At 52.1% G+C, this 14,586-nt stretch overlaps 35 non-coding genes and 12 pseudogenes across 35 annotated transcripts; all 47 read left to right on the plus strand.

Annotated features, from left to right (window-relative positions):
- Positions 1-71: 71 nt before the first annotated feature.
- Positions 72-190, plus strand: LOC131114311 (5S ribosomal RNA). Its single transcript, XR_009121625.1, has one exon. It is a non-coding gene; the product is annotated as a 5S ribosomal RNA (ribosomal RNA).
- A 112-nt stretch (positions 191-302) lies between these two features.
- Positions 303-411, plus strand: LOC131113543 (5S ribosomal RNA; annotated as a pseudogene).
- Positions 412-522: 111 nt separating this feature from the next.
- LOC131118888 (5S ribosomal RNA) lies at positions 523-641 on the plus strand. The gene has a single exon (XR_009126029.1). It is a non-coding gene; the product is annotated as a 5S ribosomal RNA (ribosomal RNA).
- Positions 642-753: 112 nt separating this feature from the next.
- LOC131116662 (5S ribosomal RNA) lies at positions 754-872 on the plus strand. Its single transcript, XR_009123902.1, has one exon. It is a non-coding gene; the product is annotated as a 5S ribosomal RNA (ribosomal RNA).
- Positions 873-984: 112 nt separating this feature from the next.
- LOC131118160 (5S ribosomal RNA) lies at positions 985-1,103 on the plus strand. Its single transcript, XR_009125327.1, has one exon. It is a non-coding gene; the product is annotated as a 5S ribosomal RNA (ribosomal RNA).
- A 111-nt stretch (positions 1,104-1,214) lies between these two features.
- On the plus strand, positions 1,215-1,333 carry LOC131118899 (5S ribosomal RNA). The gene has a single exon (XR_009126041.1). It is a non-coding gene; the product is annotated as a 5S ribosomal RNA (ribosomal RNA).
- Positions 1,334-1,445: 112 nt separating this feature from the next.
- LOC131118180 (5S ribosomal RNA) lies at positions 1,446-1,564 on the plus strand. Its single transcript, XR_009125346.1, has one exon. It is a non-coding gene; the product is annotated as a 5S ribosomal RNA (ribosomal RNA).
- Positions 1,565-1,676: 112 nt separating this feature from the next.
- LOC131112186 (5S ribosomal RNA) lies at positions 1,677-1,785 on the plus strand (annotated as a pseudogene).
- Positions 1,786-1,897: 112 nt separating this feature from the next.
- Positions 1,898-2,015, plus strand: LOC131119029 (5S ribosomal RNA). The gene has a single exon (XR_009126160.1). It is a non-coding gene; the product is annotated as a 5S ribosomal RNA (ribosomal RNA).
- Positions 2,016-2,127: 112 nt separating this feature from the next.
- LOC131114312 (5S ribosomal RNA) lies at positions 2,128-2,246 on the plus strand. Its single transcript, XR_009121626.1, has one exon. It is a non-coding gene; the product is annotated as a 5S ribosomal RNA (ribosomal RNA).
- A 112-nt stretch (positions 2,247-2,358) lies between these two features.
- Positions 2,359-2,467, plus strand: LOC131113544 (5S ribosomal RNA; annotated as a pseudogene).
- Positions 2,468-2,578: 111 nt separating this feature from the next.
- On the plus strand, positions 2,579-2,697 carry LOC131118912 (5S ribosomal RNA). Its single transcript, XR_009126053.1, has one exon. It is a non-coding gene; the product is annotated as a 5S ribosomal RNA (ribosomal RNA).
- A 112-nt stretch (positions 2,698-2,809) lies between these two features.
- On the plus strand, positions 2,810-2,928 carry LOC131116663 (5S ribosomal RNA). Its single transcript, XR_009123903.1, has one exon. It is a non-coding gene; the product is annotated as a 5S ribosomal RNA (ribosomal RNA).
- Positions 2,929-6,916: 3,988 nt separating this feature from the next.
- Positions 6,917-7,035, plus strand: LOC131116531 (5S ribosomal RNA). Its single transcript, XR_009123776.1, has one exon. It is a non-coding gene; the product is annotated as a 5S ribosomal RNA (ribosomal RNA).
- A 112-nt stretch (positions 7,036-7,147) lies between these two features.
- On the plus strand, positions 7,148-7,266 carry LOC131116062 (5S ribosomal RNA). Its single transcript, XR_009123324.1, has one exon. It is a non-coding gene; the product is annotated as a 5S ribosomal RNA (ribosomal RNA).
- Positions 7,267-7,378: 112 nt separating this feature from the next.
- Positions 7,379-7,486, plus strand: LOC131114034 (5S ribosomal RNA; annotated as a pseudogene).
- A 112-nt stretch (positions 7,487-7,598) lies between these two features.
- Positions 7,599-7,717, plus strand: LOC131115497 (5S ribosomal RNA). The gene has a single exon (XR_009122773.1). It is a non-coding gene; the product is annotated as a 5S ribosomal RNA (ribosomal RNA).
- A 112-nt stretch (positions 7,718-7,829) lies between these two features.
- Positions 7,830-7,938, plus strand: LOC131112734 (5S ribosomal RNA; annotated as a pseudogene).
- Positions 7,939-8,049: 111 nt separating this feature from the next.
- LOC131118924 (5S ribosomal RNA) lies at positions 8,050-8,168 on the plus strand. Its single transcript, XR_009126064.1, has one exon. It is a non-coding gene; the product is annotated as a 5S ribosomal RNA (ribosomal RNA).
- A 112-nt stretch (positions 8,169-8,280) lies between these two features.
- Positions 8,281-8,399, plus strand: LOC131115371 (5S ribosomal RNA). The gene has a single exon (XR_009122651.1). It is a non-coding gene; the product is annotated as a 5S ribosomal RNA (ribosomal RNA).
- Positions 8,400-8,510: 111 nt separating this feature from the next.
- LOC131115810 (5S ribosomal RNA) lies at positions 8,511-8,629 on the plus strand. Its single transcript, XR_009123080.1, has one exon. It is a non-coding gene; the product is annotated as a 5S ribosomal RNA (ribosomal RNA).
- A 112-nt stretch (positions 8,630-8,741) lies between these two features.
- LOC131118161 (5S ribosomal RNA) lies at positions 8,742-8,860 on the plus strand. Its single transcript, XR_009125328.1, has one exon. It is a non-coding gene; the product is annotated as a 5S ribosomal RNA (ribosomal RNA).
- Positions 8,861-8,971: 111 nt separating this feature from the next.
- LOC131118935 (5S ribosomal RNA) lies at positions 8,972-9,090 on the plus strand. The gene has a single exon (XR_009126075.1). It is a non-coding gene; the product is annotated as a 5S ribosomal RNA (ribosomal RNA).
- Positions 9,091-9,202: 112 nt separating this feature from the next.
- LOC131118182 (5S ribosomal RNA) lies at positions 9,203-9,321 on the plus strand. The gene has a single exon (XR_009125348.1). It is a non-coding gene; the product is annotated as a 5S ribosomal RNA (ribosomal RNA).
- A 112-nt stretch (positions 9,322-9,433) lies between these two features.
- On the plus strand, positions 9,434-9,542 carry LOC131112187 (5S ribosomal RNA; annotated as a pseudogene).
- A 112-nt stretch (positions 9,543-9,654) lies between these two features.
- Positions 9,655-9,772, plus strand: LOC131119030 (5S ribosomal RNA). Its single transcript, XR_009126161.1, has one exon. It is a non-coding gene; the product is annotated as a 5S ribosomal RNA (ribosomal RNA).
- A 112-nt stretch (positions 9,773-9,884) lies between these two features.
- On the plus strand, positions 9,885-10,003 carry LOC131114313 (5S ribosomal RNA). Its single transcript, XR_009121627.1, has one exon. It is a non-coding gene; the product is annotated as a 5S ribosomal RNA (ribosomal RNA).
- A 112-nt stretch (positions 10,004-10,115) lies between these two features.
- LOC131113545 (5S ribosomal RNA) lies at positions 10,116-10,224 on the plus strand (annotated as a pseudogene).
- A 111-nt stretch (positions 10,225-10,335) lies between these two features.
- LOC131118947 (5S ribosomal RNA) lies at positions 10,336-10,454 on the plus strand. The gene has a single exon (XR_009126086.1). It is a non-coding gene; the product is annotated as a 5S ribosomal RNA (ribosomal RNA).
- A 112-nt stretch (positions 10,455-10,566) lies between these two features.
- Positions 10,567-10,685, plus strand: LOC131116665 (5S ribosomal RNA). The gene has a single exon (XR_009123905.1). It is a non-coding gene; the product is annotated as a 5S ribosomal RNA (ribosomal RNA).
- A 112-nt stretch (positions 10,686-10,797) lies between these two features.
- LOC131111678 (5S ribosomal RNA) lies at positions 10,798-10,906 on the plus strand (annotated as a pseudogene).
- Positions 10,907-11,017: 111 nt separating this feature from the next.
- On the plus strand, positions 11,018-11,136 carry LOC131116532 (5S ribosomal RNA). The gene has a single exon (XR_009123777.1). It is a non-coding gene; the product is annotated as a 5S ribosomal RNA (ribosomal RNA).
- A 112-nt stretch (positions 11,137-11,248) lies between these two features.
- Positions 11,249-11,367, plus strand: LOC131116063 (5S ribosomal RNA). Its single transcript, XR_009123325.1, has one exon. It is a non-coding gene; the product is annotated as a 5S ribosomal RNA (ribosomal RNA).
- Positions 11,368-11,479: 112 nt separating this feature from the next.
- On the plus strand, positions 11,480-11,587 carry LOC131114240 (5S ribosomal RNA; annotated as a pseudogene).
- A 112-nt stretch (positions 11,588-11,699) lies between these two features.
- Positions 11,700-11,818, plus strand: LOC131117594 (5S ribosomal RNA). The gene has a single exon (XR_009124806.1). It is a non-coding gene; the product is annotated as a 5S ribosomal RNA (ribosomal RNA).
- Positions 11,819-11,930: 112 nt separating this feature from the next.
- On the plus strand, positions 11,931-12,049 carry LOC131115372 (5S ribosomal RNA). The gene has a single exon (XR_009122652.1). It is a non-coding gene; the product is annotated as a 5S ribosomal RNA (ribosomal RNA).
- A 111-nt stretch (positions 12,050-12,160) lies between these two features.
- LOC131112735 (5S ribosomal RNA) lies at positions 12,161-12,269 on the plus strand (annotated as a pseudogene).
- Positions 12,270-12,380: 111 nt separating this feature from the next.
- On the plus strand, positions 12,381-12,499 carry LOC131118959 (5S ribosomal RNA). The gene has a single exon (XR_009126098.1). It is a non-coding gene; the product is annotated as a 5S ribosomal RNA (ribosomal RNA).
- Positions 12,500-12,611: 112 nt separating this feature from the next.
- LOC131117920 (5S ribosomal RNA) lies at positions 12,612-12,730 on the plus strand. Its single transcript, XR_009125122.1, has one exon. It is a non-coding gene; the product is annotated as a 5S ribosomal RNA (ribosomal RNA).
- A 111-nt stretch (positions 12,731-12,841) lies between these two features.
- LOC131115811 (5S ribosomal RNA) lies at positions 12,842-12,960 on the plus strand. The gene has a single exon (XR_009123081.1). It is a non-coding gene; the product is annotated as a 5S ribosomal RNA (ribosomal RNA).
- A 112-nt stretch (positions 12,961-13,072) lies between these two features.
- Positions 13,073-13,191, plus strand: LOC131118162 (5S ribosomal RNA). The gene has a single exon (XR_009125329.1). It is a non-coding gene; the product is annotated as a 5S ribosomal RNA (ribosomal RNA).
- Positions 13,192-13,302: 111 nt separating this feature from the next.
- On the plus strand, positions 13,303-13,421 carry LOC131118970 (5S ribosomal RNA). The gene has a single exon (XR_009126109.1). It is a non-coding gene; the product is annotated as a 5S ribosomal RNA (ribosomal RNA).
- Positions 13,422-13,533: 112 nt separating this feature from the next.
- LOC131118183 (5S ribosomal RNA) lies at positions 13,534-13,652 on the plus strand. The gene has a single exon (XR_009125349.1). It is a non-coding gene; the product is annotated as a 5S ribosomal RNA (ribosomal RNA).
- Positions 13,653-13,764: 112 nt separating this feature from the next.
- Positions 13,765-13,873, plus strand: LOC131112188 (5S ribosomal RNA; annotated as a pseudogene).
- A 112-nt stretch (positions 13,874-13,985) lies between these two features.
- Positions 13,986-14,103, plus strand: LOC131119031 (5S ribosomal RNA). Its single transcript, XR_009126162.1, has one exon. It is a non-coding gene; the product is annotated as a 5S ribosomal RNA (ribosomal RNA).
- A 112-nt stretch (positions 14,104-14,215) lies between these two features.
- LOC131114314 (5S ribosomal RNA) lies at positions 14,216-14,334 on the plus strand. Its single transcript, XR_009121628.1, has one exon. It is a non-coding gene; the product is annotated as a 5S ribosomal RNA (ribosomal RNA).
- A 112-nt stretch (positions 14,335-14,446) lies between these two features.
- On the plus strand, positions 14,447-14,555 carry LOC131113547 (5S ribosomal RNA; annotated as a pseudogene).
- The last annotated feature ends 31 nt before the right edge of the window (positions 14,556-14,586 follow it).

Genomic DNA, 14,586 nt, shown 5'->3' on the forward strand with positions numbered 1-14,586 from the left:
TTGACACTTTTTGCTGTAGTCTAGTTTGGCCTGCGTCACCTTCAAATAGGATCTTTTCAGTTGACCTGGCAGCTTACGGCCATACTACCCTGAAAACGCCCGATCTCGTCCGATCTCGGAAGCTAAGCAGGGGCGGGCCTGGTTAGTACTTGGATGGGAGACCGCCTGGGAATACCAGGTGCTGTAAGCTTTTTATGGTTTCTGCTCTAGCCTGACAGCAGAGGGCGCTGTTTGACATGTTTTGCTGGAGTCTAGTTTGTCCTGCGTCGCCTTCAAATAGGATCTTTTCAGTTGCCTTGGCAGCTTTTGGCCATACTACCCTGAAAACGCCTGATCTCGGAAGCTAAGCAGGGGAGGGCCTGGTTAGTACTTGGATGGGAGACCGCCTGGGAATACCAGGTGCTGTAAGCTTTTTATGGTTTTTGCTCTAGCCTGACAGCAGAGGGCGCTGTTTGACACTTTTTGCTGGATCTAGTTTGGCCTGCGTCGCCTTCAAATAAGATCTTTTCAGTTGTCCTGGCAGCTTACGGCCATACCACCCTGAAAACGCCTGATCTCGTCCGATCTCGGAAGCTAAGCAGGGGCGGGCCTGGTTAGTACTTGGATGGGAGACCGCCTGGGAATACCAGGTGCTGTAAGCTTTTTATGGTTTCTGCTCTTGCCTGACAGCAGAGGGCGCTGTTTGACACCTTTTGCTGGAGTCTAGTTTGGCCTGCGTCGCCTTCAAATAGGATCTTTTCAGTTGATGTGGCAGCTTACGGCCATACTACCCTGAAAACGCCCGATCTCGTCCGATCTCGGAAGCTAAGCAGGGGCGAGCCTGGTTAGTACTTGGATGGGAGACCGCCTGGGAATACCAGGTGCTGTAAGCTTTTCATGGTTTCTGCTCTTGCCTGACAGCAGAGGGCGCTGTTTGACACTTTTTGCTGGAGTCTAGTTTGGCCTGCGTCGCCTTCAAATAGGATCTTTTCAGTTAATGTGGCAGCTTACGGCCATATTACCCTGAAAAGGCCCGATCTCGTCCGATCTCGGAAGCTAAGCAGGGGCGGGCCTGGTTAGTACTTGGATGGGAGACCGCCTGGGAATACCCGGTGCTGTAAGCTTTTTATGGTTTCTGCTCTAGCCTGACAGCAGAGGGCGCTGTTTGACACTTTTTGCTGGATCTAGTTTGGCCTGCGTCGCCTTCAAATAAGATCTTTTCAGTTGTCCTGGCAGCTTACGGCCATACCACCCTGAAAACGCCTGATCTCGTCCGATCTCGGAAGCTAAGCAGGGGCGGGCCTGGTTAGTACTTGGATGGGAGACCGCCTGGGAATACCAGGTGCTGTAAGCTTTTTATGGTTTCTGCTCTTGCCTGACAGCAGAGGGCGCTGTTTGACACTTTTTGCTGGAGTCTAGTTTGGCCTGCGTCGCCTTCAAATAGGATCTTTTCAGTCGCCCTTGCAGCTTACGGCCATACTACCCTGAAAACGCCCGATCTCGTCCGATCTCGGAAGCTAAGCAGGGGCGGTCCTGGTTAGTACTTGGATGGGAGACCGCCTGGGATTACCAGGTGCTGTAAGCTTTTTATGGTTTCTGCTCTTGCCTGACAGCAGAGGGCGCTGTTTGACACTTTTTGCTGGAGTCTAGTTTGGCCTGCGTCTTCTTCAAATAGGATCTTTTCAGTTGTCCTGGCAGCTTACGGCCATACTACCCTGAAAACGCCCGATCTCGGAAGCTAAGCAGGGGCGGGCCTGGTTAGTACTTGGATGGGAGACCGCCTGTGAATACCAGGTGCTGTAAGCTTTTTATGGTTTCTGCTCTTGCCTGACAGCAGAGGGCGCTGTTTGACACTTTTTGCTGTAGTCTAGTTTGGCCTGCGTCACTTTCAAATAGGATCTTTTCAGTTGACCTGGCAGCTTAGGCCATACTACCCTGAAAACGCCCGATCTCGTACGATCTCGGAAGCTAAGCAGGGCCGGGCCTGGTTAGTACTTGGATGGGAGACCGCCTGTGAATACCAGGTGCTGTAAGCTTTTTATGGTTTCTGCTCTTGCCTGACAGCAGAGGGCGCTGTTTGACACTTTTTGCTGTAGTCTAGTTTGGCCTGCGTCACCTTCAAATAGGATCTTTTCAGTTGACCTGGCAGCTTACGGCCATACTACCCTGAAAACGCCCGATCTCGTCCGATCTCGGAAGCTAAGCAGGGGCGGGCCTGGTTAGTACTTGGATGGGAGACCGCCTGGGAATACCAGGTGCTGTAAGCTTTTTATGGTTTCTGCTCTAGCCTGACAGCAGAGGGCGCTGTTTGACATGTTTTGCTGGAGTCTAGTTTGTCCTGCGTCGCCTTCAAATAGGATCTTTTCAGTTGCCTTGGCAGCTTTTGGCCATACTACCCTGAAAACGCCTGATCTCGGAAGCTAAGCAGGGGAGGGCCTGGTTAGTACTTGGATGGGAGACCGCCTGGGAATACCAGGTGCTGTAAGCTTTTTATGGTTTTTGCTCTAGCCTGACAGCAGAGGGCGCTGTTTGACACTTTTTGCTGGATCTAGTTTGGCCTGCGTCGCCTTCAAATAAGATCTTTTCAGTTGTCCTGGCAGCTTACGGCCATACCACCCTGAAAACGCCTGATCTCGTCCGATCTCGGAAGCTAAGCAGGGGCGGGCCTGGTTAGTACTTGGATGGGAGACCGCCTGGGAATACCAGGTGCTGTAAGCTTTTTATGGTTTCTGCTCTTGCCTGACAGCAGAGGGCGCTGTTTGACACCTTTTGCTGGAGTCTAGTTTGGCCTGCGTCGCCTTCAAATAGGATCTTTTCAGTTGATGTGGCAGCTTACGGCCATACTACCCTGAAAACGCCCGATCTCGTCCGATCTCGGAAGCTAAGCAGGGGCGAGCCTGGTTAGTACTTGGATGGGAGACCGCCTGGGAATACCAGGTGCTGTAAGCTTTTCATGGTTTCTGCTCTTGCCTGACAGCAGAGGGCGCTGTTTGACATGTTTTGCTGGAGTCTAGTTTGGCCTGCGTCACCTTCAAATAGGATATTTTCAGTTGACCTGGCCGCTTACGGCCATACTACCCTGAAAACGCCCGATCTCGGAAGCTAAGCAGGGGCGGGCCTGGTTAGTACTTGGATTAAGATTAAGATTAAGATTAAGATTAAGATTAAGATTAAGATTAAGATTAAGATTAAGATTAAGATTAAGATATGCCTTTATTCGTCCCTCAGTGGGGAAATTTGTATTGCACAGCAGCAAGAGTACAGAATCAGTTAAGCAGTACAAAATACACAATATAGAAAAATAAACAATATAAACGACTCAAGTATTAACAAAAATCAACAGTTTTTCCCAGAGTTATATACAATACAGTATGTAGATAATATGAGACGAGATGATATATATGACCAGTCTATACACTGAGATCTTGCTAGTGAGTTAATATGAGGCATTATAGAAGTACTTCACATAGAACTTAATATATTGCATTTAGAGCCTTAATATTGCACATGGAGGTTGATCAGATATTGCACAGTGAATGGGGTCTGGAGTAACTATACTGAATGTAAAAAGCAAAGTATTACACAGATGTACATAGCAGTGTAGAAGTCTATTGGGAGCAGTGCTGGTTGTACAGCCTGACAGCTGCAGGAAGAAAAGACCTGCGATATCGCTCCTTCACACACTTGGGGTGAAGCAGTCTATCGCTGAAGGAGCTTTCAAGTGCTGTCAAGGTGTCCTGCAGGGGGTGGGAGTTGTTCTCCAACATGGATGATAGCTTAGCCAACATCCTCCTCTCCCCCACCACCTCCACTGGGTCAAGGGGGCAACCCAGTGCAGAGCTGGCCTTCCTGACGATCTTATCCAGTCTCTTCCTATCCGCAGCCGAAATGCTGCTGCCCCAGCAGACCACTCCCTGGAAAATGGCTGAAGCCACAACAGAGTCATAGAACGTCTTGAGGAGTGCCCCTTGCACTCCAAAAGACCTCAGTCTCCTGAGCAGATAGAGTCTGCTCATGCCCTTCCTGTAAAGTGCTTCTGTGTGATGAGTCCAGTCCAGTCTATTGTTGAGATGAACACCCAGGTACTTGTAAGATGTCACCATCTCAATGTCCATTCCCTGAATGTTCACTGGTGTTGGAGGAGAGTGGATGCGCCTGCGGAAATCCACCACCAGCTCTCTGGTTTTCCCCGTGTTGATCTGGAGGCAGTTCCGCTGGCACCAGTCCACAAAGTCCTGTGTCAGTCCTCTGTACTCCAAGTCGTCCCCATCTGTGATGAGGCCAACAATTGCAGAGTCGTCAGAGAACTTCTGCAGGTGGCAGGTTGGTGTGTTGTAGGAGAAGTCTGCTGTGTAGAGGGTGAAAAGGAACGGAGCCAGGACCGTTCCCTGCGGAGCCCCCGTACTGCAGACAACTGTGTCGGACACACAGTCCCGTGTCCTCACATACTGTGGACGGTTGGTGAGGTAATCCAGTATCCACGATGTGAGGTGCAGGTCCACCCCTGTGTTCTCCAGCTTGTCCCTCAGAAGTGCTGGCTGGATGGTGTTGAACGCACTGGAAAAATCAAAGAACATGATTCTCACCGTGCTCCCAGGTTTCTCCAGGTGAGAGAGCGCTCTGTGCTGGAGGAAGATGACAGCGTCGTCCACCCCAGTGCCAGGTTGATAGGCGAACTGGAGCGGGTCCATCGAAGGACCCACCAGGGGGCGGAGATGGTCAAGGATCAGCCGCTCCAAGGTCTTCATCAGGTGTGATGTAAGTGCCACCGGCCTGTAGCTGCTGAGGTCCTTGGGGTGCGGCGTCTTGGGGACAGGAACCACGCAGGATGTCTTCCACAGCTGTGGCACCCTCCCCAGCTTCAGGCTCAGGTTGAAGATGTGCTCAACAATCCCGCACAGCTCGTCCGCGCAGGACTTCAGGAGCCTGGAGCTGATGCCGTCTGGTCCCGCCGCCTTCCTCGCCTTGGTTTTCCGGAGCTGGTTTCTCACCTGGGATGTTGTGAGGGTCAGGTTGGAGCAGGGGGGCTGTGTGCGGGGGGAGGTTAGTGAGGAGGTTGAGCTGATTAGGTGAGAAGTGGTGGGGGATGGCTGTGTGCAGGAGGGGGAGGTGGGGGTAGGGCTGTCCACTCGAGGTGTCGATGGGGGGAGTTTCGGCAGAAGTTTCGGCAGGAGGTGCTGGGCCGGGGGATGGGCAGATGGTTGATCAAACCTGTTGAAAAATAGATTCAGATCGTTAGCCTTTACCTGGTCCCCAGCAGCCTGGGAGTCGGGCCCCTTGTGGCCAGAGATGGTTTTCAGGCCTCTCCAGACTCCTCTGACGTTGTTCTGCTGCAGCTGTTCCTCCATCTTTTTCCTGTAGCAGTCCTTCCCCTCCCTGATTTTCCTCCTCAGCTCCTTCTGCACAGCCTTCAGCTCTTCCCTATTTCCTGACTTAAAGACCCTCTTCTTCTCCTTTAGGAGAGCCTTTATGTCCGGATTAATCCACGGTTTGTTGTTGGAGAAACACCGTACAGTCCTGGTGGGTACAGTGTTTTCCACACAGAAGTTTATGTAGTCTGTGATGCAGTCAGTGAGACTGTCTATATCGTCCCCATGAGGATGGCATAGTTCCTCCCACACTGTTGTGTTGAAACAGTCCTTCAGAGCCTCGTCGGCTTCATCAGACCATCTCTTCACTGTGCGGGACACAGCTGGCAGCCTGCGTACCAGAGGTTTGTACACAGGCTGGAGATGTACCAGGTTGTGGTCTGATCTTCCCAGGGGAGGAAGTGCTGTTGAATTGTATGCCTCCTTGGTGTTGGCATAACACAAGTCCAGTGTTTTATTGTCTCTGGTGCAGCAGGTGACATACTGGGTGAAGGTGGGCAGGGTGGAGGATGGAGAAGCGTGGTTGAAATCACCTGAGAGAAGAAGGAGAGCCTGCGGATGTTGTGTCTGTAGCCGGCCCACGGCAGAGTGGATGACGTCACAGGCCGCGTCGGCGTTAGCAGAGGGGGGAATGTACGCCGCTATCGCGATAACGTGCGAGAATTCCCGCGGCAGATAGTACGGTCTCATGCTAACGGCTAACAGTTCAATGTCTTTGTAGCAGAGTTGCTCTTTAATAGTGATGTGCCCAGAGTTACACCATCTATCATTCACAAACACTGCCAGCCCGCCTCCTTTCCTCTTACCGCTCTCCTTTGTCCTGTCCGCCCGCAGTAGTGTGAATCCGTGTAGTGTAGCGATCGTGTCTGGGGTCCGTGTATCCAGCCACGTTTCCGTAAACAACATGACGCTACACTCCCGGAACTGCCTCTGATGCCGGGTCAGCGCCGCTAGTTCGTCCATCTTATTGGGGAGAGATCTTACGTTCCCCATGATGATGGACGGGAGAACTGGTCTGTATCTCCTCCTCTTGTCGCGGCATTGGGCTCCGGCACGGCTTCCCCGTCTTCTCCTCTTTACCTCCCGGGGAACCTCGAGGGGTTCCCCGGGGGGCAGCGCCGCTGTGTTGCGGAGCGCCAACAGCTGGTCCCTACTGTAAACAATAGAGTTTCGGCGTGCGGTCGAAAACATCGTCGAAAAATTATGAGAAATGCCAGCTCAACACTATCACTATGGTGGACAGTTGAACTGAGCATTTACAAAGCCGTTCCTTTAAGAATAACCTAGAAAAAGAATGAAAAAGACAGAATAAAGAAGAAAAGAACTCAACGAAGAGCGAGAGCTGCTGTAGCAGGCTGCCACCAGAGCGGCGCCAATAACCGCCAATAACTAAGCAGGGGCGGGCCTGGTTAGTACTTGGATGGGAGACCGCCTGGGAATACCAGGTGCTGTAAGCTCTTTATGGTTTCTGCTCTAGCCTGACAGCAGAGGGCGCTGTTTGACACTTTTTGCTGGATCTAGTTTGGCCTGCGTCGCCTTCAAATAAGATCTTTTCAGTTGTCCTGGCAGCTTACGGCCATACTACCCTGAAAACGCCCGATCTCGTCCGATCTCGGAAGCTAAGCAGGGGTGGGCCTGGTTAGTACTTGGATGGGAGACCGCCTGGCAATACCAGGTGCTGTAAGCCTTTTATGGTTTCTGCTCTTGCCTGACAGCAGAGGGCGCTGTTTGACACTTTTTGCTGGAGTCTAGTTTGGCCTGCGTCGCCTTCAAATAGGATCTTTTCATTTGCCCTGGCAGCTTACGGCCATACTACCCTGAAAACGCCCGATCTCGTCCGATCTCGGAAGCTAAGCAGGGGCGGGCCTGGTTAGTACTTGGATGGGAGACCACCTGGGAATACCAGGTGCTGTACGCTTTTTATGGTTTCTGCTCTTGCCTGACAGCAGAGGGCGCTGTTTGACACTTTTTGCTGGAGTCTAGTTTGTCCTGCGTCGCCTTCAAATAGGATCTTTTCAGTTGCCTTGGCAGCTTTTGGCCATACTACCCTGAAAACGCCCGATCTCGGAAGCTAAGCAGGGGCGGGCCTGGTTATACTTGGATGGGAGACCGCCTGGGAATACCAGGTGCTGTAAGCTTTTTATGGTTTCTGCTCTAGCCTGACAGCAGAGGGCGCTGTTTGACATGTTTTGCTGGAGTCTAGTTTGGCCTGCGTCACCTTCAAATAGGATTTTTTCAGTTGACCTGGCAGCTTACGGCCATACTACCTTGAAAACGCCCGATCTCGTCCGATCTCGGAAGCTAAGCAGGGGCGGGCCTGGTTAGTACTTGGATGGGAGACCGCCTGGGAATACCAGGTGCTGTAAGCTTTTTATGGTTTCTGCTCTTGCCTGACAGCAGAGGGCGCTGTTTGACACTTTTTGCTGGAGTCTAGTTTGGCCTGCGTCGCCTTCAAATAGGATCTTTACAGTTGCCCTGGCAGCTTACGGCCACACTACCCTGAAAACGCCTGATCTCGGAAGCTAAGCAGGGGAGGGCCTGGTTAGTACTTGGATGGGAGACCGCCTGGGAATACCAGGTGCTGTAAGCTTTTTATGGTTTCTGCTCTAGCCTGACAGCAGAGGGCGCTGTTTGACACTTTTTGCTGGATCTAGTTTGGCCTGCGTCGCCTTCAAATAAGATCTTTTCAGTTGTCCTGGCAGCTTACGGCCATACCACCCTGAAAACGCCTGATCTCGTCCGATCTCGGAAGCTAAGCAGGGGCGGGCCTGGTTAGTACTTGGATGGGAGACCGCCTGGGAATACCAGGTGCTGTAAGCTTTTTATGGTTTCTGCTCTTGCCTGACAGCAGAGGGCGCTGTTCGACACTTTTTGCTGGAGTCTAGTTTGGCCTGCGTCTTCTTCAAATAGGATCTTTTCAGTTGACCTGGCAGCTTATGGCCATACTACCCTGAAAACGCCCGATCTCGTCCGATCTCGGAAGCTAAGCAGGGGCGGGCCTGGTTAGTACTTGGATGGGAGACCGCCTGGGAATACCAGGTGCTGTAAGCTTTTTATGGTTTCTGCTCTAGCCTGACAGCAGAGGGCGCTGTTTGACACTTTTTGCTGGATCTAGTTTGGCCTGCGTCGCCTTCAAATAAGATCTTTTCAGTTGTCCTGGCAGCTTACGGCCACACCACCCTGAAAACGCCTGATCTCGTCCGATCTCGGAAGCTAAGCAGGGGCGGGCCTGGTTAGTACTTGGATGGGAGACCGCCTGGGAATACCAGGTGCTGTAAGCTTTTTTTGGTTTCTGCTCTTGCCTGACAGCAGAGGGCGCTGTTTGACACTTTTTGCTGGAGTCTAGTTTGGCCTGCGTCGCCTTCAAATAGGATCTTTTCAGTTGATGTGGCAGCTTACGGCCATATTACCCTGAAAAGGCCCGATCTCGTCCGATCTCGGAAGCTAAGCAGGGGCGGGCCTGGTTAGTACTTGGATGGGAGACCGCCTGGGAATACCCGGTGCTGTAAGCTTTTTATGGTTTCTGCTCTAGCCTGACAGCAGAGGGCGCTGTTTGACACTTTTTGCTGGATCTAGTTTGGCCTGCGTCGCCTTCAAATAAGATCTTTTCAGTTGTCCTGGCAGCTTACGGCCATACCACCCTGAAAACGCCTGATCTCGTCCGATCTCGGAAGCTAAGCAGGGGCGGGCCTGGTTAGTACTTGGATGGGAGACCGCCTGGGAATACCAGGTGCTGTAAGCTTTTTATGGTTTCTGCTCTTGCCTGACAGCAGAGGGCGCTGTTTGACACTTTTTGCTGGAGTCTAGTTTGGCCTGCGTCGCCTTCAAATAGGATCTTTTCATTTGCCCTTGCAGCTTACGGCCATACTACCCTGAAAACGCCCGATCTCGTCCGATCTCGGAAGCTAAGCAGGGGCGGTCCTGGTTAGTACTTGGATGGGAGACCGCCTGGGATTACCAGGTGCTGTAAGCTTTTTATGGTTTCTGCTCTTGCCTGACAGCAGAGGGCGCTGTTTGACACTTTTTGCTGGAGTCTAGTTTGGCCTGCGTCTTCTTCAAATAGGATCTTTTCAGTTGTCCTGGCAGCTTACGGCCATACTACCCTGAAAACGCCCGATCTCGGAAGCTAAGCAGGGGCGGGCCTGGTTAGTACTTGGATGGGAGACCGCCTGTGAATACCAGGTGCTGTAAGCTTTTTATGGTTTCTGCTCTTGCCTGACAGCAGAGGGCGCTGTTTGACACTTTTTGCTGTAGTCTAGTTTGGCCTGCGTCACTTTCAAATAGGATCTTTTCAGTTGACCTGGCAGCTTAGGCCATACTACCCTGAAAACGCCCGATCTCGTACGATCTCGGAAGCTAAGCAGGGCCGGGCCTGGTTAGTACTTGGATGGGAGACCGCCTGTGAATACCAGGTGCTGTAAGCTTTTTATGGTTTCTGCTCTTGCCTGACAGCAGAGGGCGCTGTTTGACACTTTTTGCTGTAGTCTAGTTTGGCCTGCGTCACCTTCAAATAGGATCTTTTCAGTTGACCTGGCAGCTTACGGCCATACTACCCTGAAAACGCCCGATCTCGTCCGATCTCGGAAGCTAAGCAGGGGCGGGCCTGGTTAGTACTTGGATGGGAGACCGCCTGGGAATACCAGGTGCTGTAAGCTTTTTATGGTTTCTGCTCTAGCCTGACAGCAGAGGGCGCTGTTTGACATGTTTTGCTGGAGTCTAGTTTGTCCTGCGTCGCCTTCAAATAGGATCTTTTCAGTTGCCTTGGCAGCTTTTGGCCATACTACCCTGAAAACGCCTGATCTCGGAAGCTAAGCAGGGGAGGGCCTGGTTAGTACTTGGATGGGAGACCGCCTGGGAATACCAGGTGCTGTAAGCTTTTTATGGTTTTTGCTCTAGCCTGACAGCAGAGGGCGCTGTTTGACACTTTTTGCTGGATCTAGTTTGGCCTGCGTCGCCTTCAAATAAGATCTTTTCAGTTGTCCTGGCAGCTTACGGCCATACCACCCTGAAAACGCCTGATCTCGTCCGATCTCGGAAGCTAAGCAGGGGCGGGCCTGGTTAGTACTTGGATGGGAGACCGCCTGGGAATACCAGGTGCTGTAAGCTTTTTATGGTTTCTGCTCTTGCCTGACAGCAGAGGGCGCTGTTTGACACCTTTTGCTGGAGTCTAGTTTGGCCTGCGTCGCCTTCAAATAGGATCTTTTCAGTTGATGTGGCAGCTTACGGCCATACTACCCTGAAAACGCCCGATCTCGTCCGATCTCGGAAGCTAAGCAGGGGCGAGCCTGGTTAGTACTTGGATGGGAGACCGCCTGGGAATACCAGGTGCTGTAAGCTTTTCATGGTTTCTGCTCTTGCCTGACAGCAGAGGGCGCTGTTTGACATGTTTTGCTGGAGTCTAGTTTGGCCTGCGTCACCTTCAAATAGGATATTTTCAGTTGACCTGGCCGCTTACGGCCATACTACCCTGAAAACGCCCGATCTCGGAAGCTAAGCAGGGGCGGGCCTGGTTAGTACTTGGATGGGAGACCGCCTGGGAATACCAGGTGCTGTAAGCTCTTTATGGTTTCTGCTCTCGCCTGACAGCAGAGGGCGCTGTTTGACACTTTTTGCTGGATCTAGTTTGGCCTGCGTCGCCTTCAAATAAGATCTTTTCAGTTGTCCTGGCAGCTTACGGCCATACTACCCTGAAAACGCCCGATCTCGTCCGATCTCGGAAGCTAAGCAGGGGTGGGCCTGGTTAGTACTTGGATGGGAGACCGCCTGGCAATACCAGGTGCTGTAAGCCTTTTATGGTTTCTGCTCTTGCCTGACAGCAGAGGGCGCTGTTTGACACTTTTTGCTGGAGTCTAGTTTGGCCTGCGTCGCCTTCAAATAGGATCTTTTCATTTGCCCTGGCAGCTTACGGCCATACTACCCTGAAAACGCCCGATCTCGTCCGATCTCGGAAGCTAAGCAGGGGCGGGCCTGGTTAGTACTTGGATGGGAGACCACCTGGGAATACCAGGTGCTGTACGCTTTTTATGGTTTCTGCTCTTGCCTGACAGCAGAGGGCGCTGTTTGACACTTTTTGCTGGAGTCTAGTTTGTCCTGCGTCGCCTTCAAATAGGATCTTTTCAGTTGCCTTGGCAGCTTTTGGCCATACTACCCTGAAAACGCCCAATCTCGGAAGCTAAGCAGGGGCGGGCCTGGTTATACTTGGATGGGAGACCGCCTGGGAATACCAGGTGCTGTAAGCTTTTTATGGTTTCTGCTCTTGCCTAACAGCAGAGGGCGCTGTTTGACACTTTTTGCTGGAGTCTAGTTTGGCCTGCGTCGCCTTCAAATAGGATCTTTTCAGTTGCCCTGGCAGCTTACGTCCATACTACCCTGAAAACGCCCGGTCTCGTCCGATCTCGGAAGCTAAGCAGGGGCGGGCCTGGTTAGTACTTGGATGGGAGACCGCCTGGGAATACCAGGTGCTGTAAGCTTTTTATGGTTTCTGCTCTTGCCTGACAGCAGAGGGCGCTGTTTGACACTTTTTGCTGGAGTCTAGTTTGGCCTGCGTCTTCTTCAAATAGGATCTTTTCAGTTGACCTGGCAGCTTATGGCCATACTACCCTGAAAACGCCCGATCTCGTCCGATCTCGGAAGCTAAGCAGGGGCGGGCCTGGTTAGTACTTGGATGGGAGACCGCCTGGGAATACCAGGTGCTGTAAGCTTTTTATGGTTTCTGCTCTTGCCTGACAGCAGAGGACGCTGTTTGACACTTTTTGCTGGAGTCTAGTTTGGCCTGCGTCGCCTTCAAATAGGATCTTTACAGTTGCCAGGCAGCTTACGGCCACACTACCCTGAAAACGCCTGATCTCGGAAGCTAAGCAGGGGAGGGCCTGGTTAGTACTTGGATGGGAGACCGCCTGGGAATACCAGGTGCTGTAAGCTTTTTATGGTTTCTGCTCTAGCCTGACAGCAGAGGGCGCTGTTTGACACTTTTTGCTGGATCTAGTTTGGCCTGCGTCGCCTTCAAATAAGATCTTTTCAGTTGTCCTGGCAGCTTACGGCCATACCACCCTGAAAACGCCTGATCTCGTCCGATCTCGGAAGCTAAGCAGGGGCGGGCCTGGTTAGTACTTGGATGGGAGACCGCCTGGGAATACCAGGTGCTGTAAGCTTTTTATGGTTTCTGCTCTTGCCTGACAGCAGAGGGCGCTGTTCGACACTTTTTGCTGGAGTCTAGTTTGGCCTGCGTCTTCTTCAAATAGGATCTTTTCAGTTGACCTGGCAGCTTATGGCCATACTACCCTGAAAACGCCCGATCTCGTCCGATCTCGGAAGCTAAGCAGGGGCGGGCCTGGTTAGGACTTGGATGGGAGACCGCCTGGGAATACCAGGTGCTGTAAGCTTTTTATGGTTTCTGCTCTAGCCTGACAGCAGAGGGCGCTGTTTGACACTTTTTGCTGGATCTAGTTTGGCCTGCGTCGCCTTCAAATAAGATCTTTTCAGTTGTCCTGTCAGCTTACGGCCACACCACCCTGAAAACGCCTGATCTCGTCCGATCTCGGAAGCTAAGCAGGGGCGGGCCTGGTTAGTACTTGGATGGGAGACCGCCTGGGAATACCAGGTGCTGTAAGCTTTTTTTGGTTTCTGCTCTTGCCTGACAGCAGAGGGCGCTGTTTGACACTTTTTGCTGGAGTCTAGTTTGGCCTGCGTCGCCTTCAAATAGGATCTTTTCAGTTGATGTGGCAGCTTACGGCCATATTACCCTGAAAAGGCCCGATCTCGTCCGATCTCGGAAGCTAAGCAGGGGCGGGCCTGGTTAGTACTTGGATGGGAGACCGCCTGGGAATACCCGGTGCTGTAAGCTTTTTATGGTTTCTGCTCTAGCCTGACAGCAGAGGGCGCTGTTTGACACTTTTTGCTGGATCTAGTTTGGCCTGCGTCGCCTTCAAATAAGATCTTTTCAGTTGTCCTGGCAGCTTACGGCCATACCACCCTGAAAACGCCTGATCTCGTCCGATCTCGGAAGCTAAGCAGGGGCGGGCCTGGTTAGTACTTGGATGGGAGACCGCCTGGGAATACCAGGTGCTGTAAGCTTTTTATGGTTTCTGCTCTTGCCTGACAGCAGAGGGCGCTGTTTGACACTTTTTGCTGGAGTCTAGTTTGGCCTGCGTCGCCTTCAAATAGGATCTTTTCAGTCGCCCTTGCAGCTTACGGCCATACTACCCTGAAAACGCCCGATCTCGTCCGATCTCGGAAGCTAAGCAGGGGCGGTCCTGGTTAGTACTTGGATGGGAGACCGCCTGGGATTACCAGGTGCTGTAAGCTTTTTATGGTTTCTGCTCTTGCCTGACAGCAGAGGGCGCTGTTTGACACTTTTTGCTGGAGTCTAGTTTGGCCTGCGTCTTCTTCAAATAGGATCTTTTCAGTTGTCCTGGCAGCTTACGGCCATACTACCCTGAAAACGCCCGATCTCGGAAGCTAAGCAGGGGCGGGCCTGGTTAGTACTTGGATGGGAGACCGCCTGTGAATACCAGGTGCTGTAAGCTTTTTATGGTTTCTGCTCTTGCCTGACAGCAGAGGGCGCTGTTTGACACTTTTTGCTGTAGTCTAGTTTGGCCTGCGTCACTTTCAAATAGGATCTTTTCAGTTGACCTGGCAGCTTAGGCCATACTACCCTGAAAACGCCCGATCTCGTACGATCTCGGAAGCTAAGCAGGGCCGGGCCTGGTTAGTACTTGGATGGGAGACCGCCTGTGAATACCAGGTGCTGTAAGCTTTTTATGGTTTCTGCTCTTGCCTGACAGCAGAGGGCGCTGTTTGACACTTTTTGCTGTAGTCTAGTTTGGCCTGCGTCACCTTCAAATAGGATCTTTTCAGTTGACCTGGCAGCTTACGGCCATACTACCCTGAAAACGCCCGATCTCGTCCGATCTCGGAAGCTAAGCAGGGGCGGGCCTGGTTAGTACTTGGATGGGAGACCGCCTGGGAATACCAGGTGCTGTAAGCTTTTTATGGTTTCTGCTCTAGCCTGACAGCAGAGGGCGCTGTTTGACATGTTTTGCTGGAGTCTAGTTTGTCCTGCGTCGCCTTCAAATAGGATCTTTTCAGTTGCCTTGGCAGCTTTTGGCCATACTACCCTGAAAACGCCTGATCTCGGAAGCTAAGCAGGGGAGGGCCTGGTTAGTACTTGGATGGGAGACCGCCTGGGAATACCAGGTGCTGTAAGCTTTTTATGGTTTTTGCTCTAGCCTGACAGCAG

The sequence above is a fragment of the Doryrhamphus excisus genome, unplaced genomic scaffold (genome assembly GCF_030265055.1).
Source record: "Doryrhamphus excisus isolate RoL2022-K1 unplaced genomic scaffold, RoL_Dexc_1.0 HiC_scaffold_25, whole genome shotgun sequence".
NCBI classification, from domain to species: domain Eukaryota; kingdom Metazoa; phylum Chordata; class Actinopteri; order Syngnathiformes; family Syngnathidae; genus Doryrhamphus; species Doryrhamphus excisus.